This window comes from Ovis aries, chromosome 3 (genome assembly GCF_016772045.2).
Source record: "Ovis aries strain OAR_USU_Benz2616 breed Rambouillet chromosome 3, ARS-UI_Ramb_v3.0, whole genome shotgun sequence".
In the NCBI taxonomy this organism is placed as follows: Eukaryota; Metazoa; Chordata; class Mammalia; order Artiodactyla; family Bovidae; genus Ovis; species Ovis aries.
Genome location: NC_056056.1, coordinates 147142800 through 147154805, shown reverse-complemented (window position 1 = coordinate 147154805; position 12006 = coordinate 147142800).

Here is a 12006-nt window from a genome sequence, read left to right as displayed (position 1 = left end):
CTAAAGGCAAATTCTTTTGGGGAGTTAGAAATTGTTAGTATAGTTGGTTAGGAATTATATTGGTGAAAGGTTTCTTCATTTGTTGTGTCAATAATTGCTGCTAATTCCCTGCTCTGGGTGGGACAAGGATGTCTCAGGTCAAACCTCTCTGCTGACAGACTAGCTTGTGTGACAGGATTATCCTTACTGCTGCCACTAGGCACATGATTGTTTACTGCCTCTCAACCATAAACAGCACAGAGAGTTTTGGAGTATTTTGAGAGTCTTAATTAGCATGGGACTTTTTCTTCTTGTTGAGTCAATGATCGCCGCCAGGCCTCTATATCCTTAGGTACCTGGGAATATATTAATCAATGTATTTGGAATATAGCAAAGGAAATATGGTAGTTTTTGATGTTAGCAATACTAGACTTGTTGAGTTAATGGATTTTCTCTTTTGTAATAGATCACTGTACTTTGTTATAAATCACTGTGTCCTTGCTATGTAAGAATGTAACTTTATCATATCTTAAGACTAAATAGATCTTAAGGGGAACATTGGTGAAAGGATTTTCATTTGTTGGGCTGATGTTTGCTGCTAAATCTCCATGTTCCCTACCCTTATAATGAATATAACTAGCATATAGGAAGAAATAAGTATTAACCTTTAAGCATATAGGAGAAATAAGTATTAACCCTTAAGACTAATCATGTTAACCTTGGGTTAAATAAATTCCTTTCTTGATAGTAACTCACTACACCCTCACCCTATAGGAATGCAGCTTTATTTGGAGGATGGTGCCTGGTTTAAGAAAAAACACCCTTGGAAGAAATAAGTTTTTGGTTATCAGAAAGAAAGGATCGTAAAATGTCAGCAGGTCTCACTCATGGCCAGAAGATGATGTACCTTTTTTATATACATTTATGTGAAGCACCTGATTTTGATGAAGGTCAGGACTGCTGACCCCCACGTGACTCTGTATTCATCCCTATGTGTAACAAAAGGTATATAAGCAAACCCCAAAATAAAGAAATCGGATCAGTTTCCGGAAAGACTGATTCCCCCATGTCGCTTCTTTCTTGCTCCCGTTTTTCTGGCTGAATTCCCATCTGCAGCATGATGCTATTCCACATAATCCGAGTTATTCAGCCTCCTTTTCTCCACTGATCTTCCTACTACACTATCCATTTCTAATCTCTCTATATCTGTGATTAAATATGTATGTTTCCAAAGACGCCGACTCTGTCCCCACCTTCGAATCACCCTGGATCCACCGGGGCTGGACCCTGGCAGAGTGTGAAGTCAAGTGGGCCTTAAGAAGAATTACTAGAAACAAAGCTAATGAAAGTGATGGAATTCCAGCTGAGCTATTTCAAATCCTAAAAGATGATGCTGCAAAAGTGCTGCACTCAATATGCCAATTTGGAAAACTCAGCAGTGGCCACAGGACTGGAAAATGTCAGCTTTCATTCTAATCTCAAAGAAAGGCAATGCCAAAGATGTTCAAACTACCATACAATTGCACTCATTTCACATGCTAGTAAGGTCATACTCAAAATCCTTTAAGCTAGGCTTCAACAGTACATGAACCAAGAACTCCCAGATGTACAATCTGGATTTAGAAAAGGCAGAGGAACCAGAGGTCAAATTACCAACATCTGTTGGATCATAGGAAAAGCAAGAGAATTCTGAGAAAGCTGTATATGTCTGCTTCATTGACTACTTTAAAGCCTTTGACTGTTTGGATCTTAACTGTAGAAATTCTTTAGAAGATTTGGATAGCAGACTACCTTATCTGCCTCCTGAGAAATCTGTATGCAAGGTCAAGAGGCAACAGTTAGAAGTGGACATGGAACAATGGACTGGTTCAAAATTGGGAAAGGAATACATCAAGCCTCTCTATTGTCACCCTGTTTATTTAACTTATATTCAGAATACATCATGCAAAATGCCAGGCTAGATGAAGCTCAAGCTGGAATCAAGATTGCCAGGAAAAACATCAATAACCTCAGATATGCAGATGACACCACCCTAATGGCAGAAAGCAGAGAGGAACTAAAGACCCTCTTGATGAAGGTGAAAGAGTACAGTGAAAACGCTGGCTTAAACTCAGCATTCAAAAAACTGAGATCATGGTATCGAGTCCCATCCCTTCATAGCAAATAGATAGGGAAAAAATGGAAACAGTGGCAGACTTTATTTTCTTGGACTCCAAAATCACTTGGGATGGTGGCTGCAGTCATGAAATTCAAAGACACTTGCTCCTTGCAAGAAAAGCTATGACAAACATACACAGCGTGTTAAAAAGCTGAGACATCACTTTGTTGACAAAAATCTGTGTAGTTAAAGCTATGGTTTTTCCAGTAGTTATATCCAGATGTGATAGTTGGACCACAAAAAGGCTGAGCATCGAAGAGTTGATGTTTTTAAACCGCTATGTTGGAGAAGACTCCTGAGAGGCCCTTGAATAGCAAGTCAATCAACCCTGAACATTTGTTGGAAGGGTTGATGCTGAAGCTGAAGCTCCATACTTTGCCCACCTGAAATGAAGGCCCGGCTCACTGGAAAATACCCTGATGCCAGGAGAGATTGAGAGGGCAGAAGGAGAAGGGGTCGACAGAGGACGAGATGGTTGGATGGCATCACCAAGTCAATGGACATGAATTTGAGCAAACTCCAGGAGACTGCGAAGGACAGGGAAGACTGGCTTGCTGCAGTCCATGGGGTTGCAAAGAGTTGACACAATTCAGTGACTGAACATACATATACAAAACTGCAAAATTTCTAGGGCTCCCTCAATGCGTTTCAGAAAATCCTTGCAAGTGAGCATTCCTTAAGCTTATGCTTCATTAGTTTCAAGGCCAATAGGTTCCTTGTTGCCATTTTTAGATTTACCAAGAGCATTATACAGTATGTTTAAATTACCTACCCAGAAGCATAAGGACATTTAGAGTACTTACCTTATCTATCAATTTTCTTTTTTCTTTCCCCCATTTACCTTCTGGTTTTTATAGTGTATTTTTTGTTATTCTATTGATAGGTAAGGTTTTTGACAGTCACGAAAATTATGTCTCTAATCTTTTGTAGATTTATTCCAAAACCCAATCTACAGTAGTACAATATTACTATATAAATTATATTTTGTGTTGAATCAAGTAATATGTTTGAATGCCTACAGAAATACATGCAACCTTGTATTGTTAAATTTTCCTACTCCAAGGGAAATCTTCCAAGCATCTTGACTTATGATATTCTTTTTTTTTCAAATTTTTTCTTAACTTCTGGATGAGACTTAGCTTACCTGTTTCTTATATTCCTGCTTCCCATTTTTTGTGTTTGTTTACACACTGCCTGGATTAACTCCTCAAATAATTTGTTATCTAGTTTTGCAGGGGGTAGAGTTTGTGAATGTCCTTCAAAATTGAATGACTTCACAGACTATTTACTAGCTGCAGAAGATATTCTTTATGTAAAAGTTTCAAGGACATATTTAATTTAGTTTTCCATGTGTATATTTTATCATAATAACATGTTTTTAAAAGAATTTCAAAGAAAATTATGGGAAGGAAGGAGAGCAGTAGGCATAAAGAGGTAATGTTTGTTTAATTTGCCTCAAGGTAAATGAGACCAATCTGAGGTGAAATCACCTTTTGCAATTGTTAAAAGGCATGCATTTATATGACTAAAAGTTAGGAGGAAATATTAGCCTTTACAGTATTCAACCAGAAGTGCTAACTATTTTCTAAAAATCTAAACATTTTTCCTGAAAGGGTTGGACAGGGAGGCCTGGCCTGCTGCGATTCATGGGGTCGCAAAGAGTCGGACACAACTGAGCGACTGAGCTGAACTGAACTGATGCTGAATTGTGTGGTGTGAACTGTCAATTCAATAGATTTTTAGAGAAAGAGATGATCACTTTTGGTTGTAGTTGTATACAATTTAGGGTTCTTTGATGGCTAGCTATAGAAACTGACTGCCTAATGTAAGGAAAAAATTTAATTTGAAAGATATCATGATATATAAAACCCACAGAAAGACCAAAGAACTACCCACACACAAAGTGACAGATTCCAAAGACTAAGCTGCCAGAATTGCTTGGTTGTGTTGTAAGAATGTGGTCCCTGGAGTAAATATGCTTCATCAATTTTTTTCATGTTGTGTCACTTCACTCACTTATCAAAATCCCAGGAGAGAAAATATGACAAGTCAAATGACTGCTTGACTATAATAAGTCAGGGCACCTTGACTTGCAGCTCACAAAGTGGATTTCTGCTTCTGCAATGATGGAATAATACAAAAGCCAGCTGTTTGAAGGCAACAGTTTGTGAATTCTCTCTCTGTTCTTCATAACATCTCTGCTTTTGACTTGGAATCAAAGAATGACAATTCAATAGATTCAGATCTAAATAGATTTCCAACAATATTTACATCTATAAAATGAATGATTTCTTTTGCTATTCCAGATAATGATTTGAAGGTAACAGCACTGGAATTCTGGCTTAGGTGTTTAGTAACTGATTTTGTGTAAGATGTGTCCTATAATCCTTCAGTTTCCCACCTTGCAAGATTATTGTGGGGATTAAGGTGAATTCATATAAGAGCTGTTTGCAACACATATACAAAATAAATGGAGGCATTTATATTATTATTGAATAAGTAAATGTACCCAGAATAGGTATAACTGACGTGATAGATAAGACTTCACTTTTCTGTTAAATAAGACTTCTTACATTTCTGTCCACACTTGGTAAAAATCATTAATCCCACGTATTTCCTTCAACTTTGTATTGAATTAAAAAATATAAATTATTTAAAATAGAATGAAAACCAATCACATAAATTAGTGTTTTCTAAAATGGTTCATGGGCAAAAATTTTTATTCAGCATAACCTTGTATTTTGAGACCTGTTCAGCCACCTGTTTTGTTTTTTTGTATTTTAAGGTGATGGTTTGAGGTCAGGTTTACCAAAGTATAACATGTCACATGCTGCTGCTAATTATATTCTATTTTACTTTGATAAATGTTCTGTTACCATATTCAATGTTATATTCTGAGTGTATTATTGGTAACTTTTACATTGTTATGTTTGAAAACTTGTAGTACTGAAATATAACAAAAGGCAAAGAAAGGCATTTTGTGTTAGTAGTGTTAATTAATTTTATTTTTACCATGAGAAGCTAGGGTTCTGGCTACAAAATGAAGCCAGGGAGATACATAATAGGGGCCTTCAGAGTGTCTGGGAGGTGCCCACTGAATGTCTCTTGGTGCTACCATGCCCAGTGATAATTGTGGATAGAAGATTGTAGCAACCAGACTGCCAAGCACAAGGATATCAAGGGCACAGACTCTTTCTTGGTAGAAGTCAGGCTCACTCCAGAAGGAAAACAACATAAATCAACCCTGTTGCATATCTAAGCTGAGAAAATTCTAAATTGGGTAATGGAGGAGGGGAGATAAATAATGTCTGTTATGGCCTTGAAGTCAGGTGCAACACTGGGGATGGCAGCTTGTTTCACCTACTTTCTTACGTTCAGTCTCGGCAGAGATGCCAGCTGGCCACCATATTGAAAGGAATCCTGTAACTGACTGGACTTCATAGGAGGAAACTGGAATTGTGAGCACAGAGAATAGACTGTTGTAACAACTCTTGTGTGCCTCTTCTAATATTTTTAATCTGATCTTAGTTGTGAAGACTAGTTCTAGACTTCACAAGACTTCAGGTCTCCTGAAGGCTTCAGCCAGATTCTTTCAAGTGTAACCTGAAAGCACATTGCCTCAGGCCAACACTGAGCAGTTCTTTCCTTCTGTTGGAAGGCTTCTATTGGACAAGTCATTAGATATCACAGAATTCTCTCAATATTCATGCTTGAGTAACTAATAAATCTAGAGGTGTTAATGCCCTGTGGCTTAGCCTTCATCAATGGAAAAGGGAAAGTGAAAGTGTTTGTCGCTCAGTTGTGTCCAACTTTGTGATCCCAATGACTGTAGCCCGCCAGGCTCCTCTCTCCATGAAATCCTCCAGGCAAGAATGCAGGAGTGGGTTGCCATTTCCTTCTCCAGGGCATCTTCCTGACCCAAGGATTGAACCTGTGTCTCTCGCATTGCAGGCAGATTCTTAACCTACTGAGCCACCAGGGAAACTGACTGATAAATATTTTCTCTTTACTTTACCCAGTGAATGGTTCTGAGATGCATTTGGCTTGCGCAAGATTAAGCTCCTTGTCATCCACGTGATAGCCAGCTCAGTGTACATTCCTCTGTTGCCTTTCTCTTCTCCGTTTTCACTCTTTCTGACTCTCAATGCTGTTCCCTGGAATCACATTCCCCAAACACTACAGTTGTCCCTTGTTATCCATTGTGGATTGGTTCAAGGACTCTTGAGGATAACAAGATCCATGAATAAGAAGTCCTTTATATAAAATGATGTACTATTTACATATAATCTACTTATATCCTCACCTATACTTTAAACCATTTCTAGATTACTTTTAATGCTTAATACAATGTAAATGCTATGTAAATAGTTGCCAGTGCATGGCAAGTTCAAATTTTGCTTTTCTGGAACTTCCCGGAATTCTAAAAAATATTTTTGATCCACAGTTGGTTAAATCTGCAGATGCAAAAACTGTGGATATGGAGGGCAGACTATACTCTTAAATATGCTTTATCTCAGTTGCTACTTTTGAGAAAACCTGGACTGGGACAAGAATATTTTGGAATGGCCAAAAAGTTTGTATATTTTGGCTATCCCAATAATTTGTATTTATTTGATACATTGGAAAAGACTCTGATGCTGGGAGGGGTTGGGGGCAGGAGGAGAAGGGGATGACAGAGGATGAGATGGCTGGATGGCATCACTGACTTGATGGACGTGAGTTTGAGTGAACTCTGGGAGTTGGTGATGGACAGGGAGGCCTGGCCTGCTGTGATTCATGGGGTCGCAAAGAGTCAGACACGACTGAGTGACTGAACTGAACTGAAGCCCTATTAGAGATTTACTATGAATCAGGTATGCTTTATTTTTCTTACTTTTAAACTTATAAATTTTTAAATTGCAGATTAAAATGAATAAATTTAGACTATTGAAAGCAAATATCTGACATTATTTCATCTATAAATATATTTGCATGTATCTTTAATATATAAGGTCTTTAAAAATGTAACTACAATCCCATTATCACATTTCTAAAATTGACAATATTTCCTTTACATTGTCTAATGCCTAGTATGTGTTTACTTTTCCTTAACTGTCTAATAAATGTCTTTTTACAATCAGTTTATTGTAGTCAGGATTATAACAAAGTCATACAACTCTCAATCTATAGCAGTTCTTTTTTTTTTCTTTCCTTCCTCCCTTTCTTTCTCTCTTTTATCTCTCCATTTATTTATTTATGGAAAAAATGGGTCATTTGTTCTGTAGAATTTCCCACATTCTGGTTTTGACTGATTGTTTCCTCAAGGTTCACTTTAACTATCATCCCTTATTTAAAAATATGAGTATCATTTTCAAAAAATTTCTCTGCAAAATATGTGTTACTGATTATCTGGGAATGGTTTCTACCTCTGTTTCCTTGTGCTGAGTTTTCTGATTTCTGACTTGAGTGCTTTGCATTCTCCAATCTGCTGTGGCAAAAGAAAGTTCATGTCCTATTCACTTGGAGGAGTGACTTCTTTATTGTGTCTATGCTGAAAATATGTTTCTACATGGAGTTGTGTTTGGTTATTCACATCATACCTCATTCCATAATGATTCGAGGTGTTATACAAACCTACATACAGATCAATAATTTAAAAATAATGTATTAAAGAATTAGGGCAAAAGGAATACTAAGGTAGGAAAATATATAAAATTTAAGGTGTCACTCTGAACAGAATGATAGTAAGCAAGATACTTCATGTAAAACACAATTAGTCATTCTGCATGATTGTAATGTATTGATGGTAGTACTATTTACCAAGGCTTATAACAGTACCTGTGGAGAAGGAAACGGCAACCCACTCTAGTACTCTTGCCTGGAAAATTTCCATGGACAGAGGAGCCTAGTGGGAGTCCAGAGGAGTCCATGGGGTCTCAGAGAGTCGGACACAAATGAGCACACATACACACACGTAACAGTACCTGACCCACAGGATGAGTAAAAAGCTAGTTTCTAACTATCTAACGATTTATGCTCATCACACAGTCTCCATATGTGACCAACTGAGGCTATTTAAGCCATATAGACAATTCAAACCATAAATTCTGTTTGAATTCTTGGTATACCTTCTGGGAATTAAATATGAAGACATTGAAAGTAGATAGCATGTAAGAATAAGTGCAGTAGGTTTCAAAGATTTAGATTCAATCTAAATAGGATAGAATAGACAGTTATTTCTAAAGCCTAGAAATAACAATTACTGCTTTTTTTTTCCATTAAAGAAAAGATTAAGAGCATTGTGATGGTGTAAGGATAAGGAGTAACTTCAAAATAGAGTGTGACTTGACATTTAGCAACTAGGAAAAATACTTCATAGAAGCAGTTTAGAGCTGAAGATCATCCATAGAAGCCATTGGAATGCTTCAGATCTAATTTTCTAATCTGAAGCATTACAGCTGTATATTTCCCTGAATGGTACCTATATATTTTAAAAAACATTAACTTAAAATTCATTTGGATGTATCATAAAACCCAAGACAGATCATTTTGAAAATTGAAAACAAAACTGAAACACAATTAAAACATTTTTTAAAATATTCAGACAATATAGGATTTTGATTTTTAGATACAGTAAAAAGCAGAAACACAGTTCTGTTTCTTGTTAGAACCATTGAGAATTCAGGAGGATTAAATAAAATAGACATACCCATACATGTTTCGCAGGAGAAAATTAACTTGAAATTACTTTAAAATGTAAAGTGCCATGTAAAATTATTACTCAGTTTTACTGTGTACTTAGCATTGTCAGATGGTAAAGTGTCTGCCTACAATGCGGGAGACATGGGTTCAATCCCTGGGTCCAATCCTTGGATCAGGAAGATCTCCTGGAGAAGGAAATGGCAACTCACTCTAGTATTCTTGCCTGGAAAATCCCATGGACAGAGGATCCTGGTAGACTACAGTCCATGGGGTCGCAAAGAGTCGGACACGACTGAGTGTCTTCACCTTCACCTTAGCATTTTCAGGCAAGGAAAAAATAAGCAAACAGATAAACAAAGCATAGCTTTTGCATCTTGCCTGAGAGTTGCTGACAGGACCTCCCTGTCATCTTAACAGTGTAAACAATGTTTTGGGAAGTCTCCTGTCCCTTTGTTTCATTATTTGGATCAGAATATTCTGTGGTCAGAGATTTTTTACATTCACATCCACACAAATGTCTACCAACTGAAAGTTAAGTCAAGCTCAAATATTTTATCCTCTAGAGTATACATATGTGACAGTCTCAAAACAAAGACAAATAAACTATAAAATTTAATTAAATGACTTCTTTAGTATACTAAGCCTGCTTGTATAAGAATCAACCAAACTGAAACCCATTTATTTGTAGATTCAATTAAAAGCATTTTGACTAGCAGGACAATAATTCTGGGTTCTTGTATTACAGTATGGTTGGTCATACACTTAAGTCAAAACAAGTTTAGTCGATTACATTTATTCTGATATTTATTAATCCAACAAAACTGTATTGCTCACTACTATATGCGATTCATGGGGTCGCAAAGAGTCAGACATGACTGAGTGACTGAACTGAACTGAACTGATAGCCAAAGACTTTACTTAGCTCTAGGACTATAGAGGCAAGTGAAGCAAATTCTTTCCCTCAAGAGACAACAGTTTAGTAGAGGAAATGAAAGGAAATCTAGGATTACAATTTTTCCTAATATGAGCCAAGTTAGAAAGAGTTGTAGAGGCAGCTTTAGGTGAGCAAGGCTGGTGGGGGTCGGGGCAGTAGTATTACAGTCAGCCTGAGGTTATGCTCAAAATTCACCAAGCTAGGCTTCAACAGTACATGAACCGTGAACTCCTACATGTTCAAGCTGGATTTAGCAAAGGCAGAGGAACCAGAAATCAAATTTGCAGCATCAAAAAAGCAAAAGGACAGAAAAACATCTACTTCTGCTTTATTGACTATGCCAAAGCCTTTGACTATGTAGATCACAACAAACTCTGGAAAATTCTTCAAGAGATGTGAATACAGACCACCTGACCTGCCTTTTAAGAAATATGCATGCAGGTCAGGAAGTAACAGTTAGAACTGGACATGGAACAACAGACTGGTTTTAAACTGGGAAATGAGTATGTCAAGGCTGTATATTGTCACTCTGCTTATTTAACTTATGTGCAGAGTACATCATGAGAAATGCTGTGCTGGATGAAGCACAAGCTGGAATCAAGATTGCCAGGAGAAATATCAATAACCTCAGATATGCAGATGACACCACCCTTATGGCAGAAAGTGAAGAAGAACTGAAGAGCCTCTTGATGAAAGTGAAAGAGGAGAGTGAAAAAGTTGACTTAAAACTCAACATTCAGAAAGTGAAGATCATGGCATCCGGTCCCATCACTTCATGGCAAACAGATGGGGAAACAGTGGAAGCAGTGACAGACTATTTTTTTTGGCTTCCAAAATCACTGCAGATGGTGGTTGCAGCCATCAAATTAAAAGACGCTTGCTCCTTGGAAGAAAAGTTATGACTAACCTAGATTGCATATTAAAAAGCAGAGACATTACTTTACCAACAAAGGTCTGTCTAGTCAAAGCTATGATTTTTCCAGCAGTCACGTATGGATTTGAGAGTTGGGCTATAAAGAAAGCTGAGTGCCAAAGAATTGATGCTTTTGAACTGTGCTGTTGGAGAAGACTCTTGAGAGTCCCTGGAACTGCAAGGAGATCCACCAGTCCATTCTTAAGAAAATCAATCTTGAATATTTTTTGGAAGGACTGATGCTGAAGCTGAAACTCCAAAACTTTGGCCACCTGATGCAAAGAACTGACTCATTTAAAAAGACACTGATGCTGGAAAGGATTGAAGGCAGGAGGAGAAGGGGATGACAGAGGATGAGATGGTTGGATGGCATCAGTGACTCAATGGACATGAGTTTGAGTAAACTCTAGGTGTTGATGATGGACAGGGAGGCCTGGCATGCTGCAGTCCATGGGTCGCAAAGAGTCAGACATGACTGAGAAACTAAACTGAACTAAATTGAAGTTGTGCCTGAGGCGGTGGGTGAGGACCTCATGGACATAGTGATACTCTAGATGATCTTTAATGGACAAGAGAAAAGTGCGTGTGTGTGTGTGTGTGTGTGTGTGTGTGTGTGTGTGTGTGTGTTTGTGCACTCAGTCATATCTGACTCTGTGCCCTCGTGGACTGTAGCCCTCCAGGCTCCTCTGTCCATGGAATTTTCCAGGCAAGAATACTGAAGTGGGTAGCCATTCCCATCTCTAGGGGATCTTCCTGACTCAGGGATTGAATTCACACCTCTTGCGTCTCCTGCATTGGCAGGCAGATTCTTTACCACAGCGCCACTTGGGAAGACCAAGGGAAAAGTGAGAAAAGTATTTTAAGAAAAGGAAAACTACATTATACATAGGAAAAAATCTAATAAATTCCCTTTGGCTGAAGTGAAGGTTGATTATTTGGAACAATGGGAGTGGGAGGATATAGTGAAAAGTGGGAGGAAGCAGGTAGTGGTTAGAAACTGTAGGCAAATTTAAACTTTATTTTCTCATGTAGAAACACTGATGGATATTTAAGCAAAGGAATGATATGCTAAGTCGCTTCAGTCGTCTCCGACTCTGTGCAACCCCAGAGACCGCAGCCCATCAGGCTCCCCCGTCCCTGGGATTCTCCAGGCAAGAACACTAGAGTGGGTTGCCATTTCCTTCTCCAATGCATGAAAGTGAAAAGTGAAAGTGAAGTCGCTCAGTCATGTCTGACTCTTAGCGACCCCATGGACTACAGCTCACCAGACTCATATGATCAGATTTAAATACTGCAAATGTGAAACAGCATCGTTTCATGAAACAAACTGTGAAACATCAT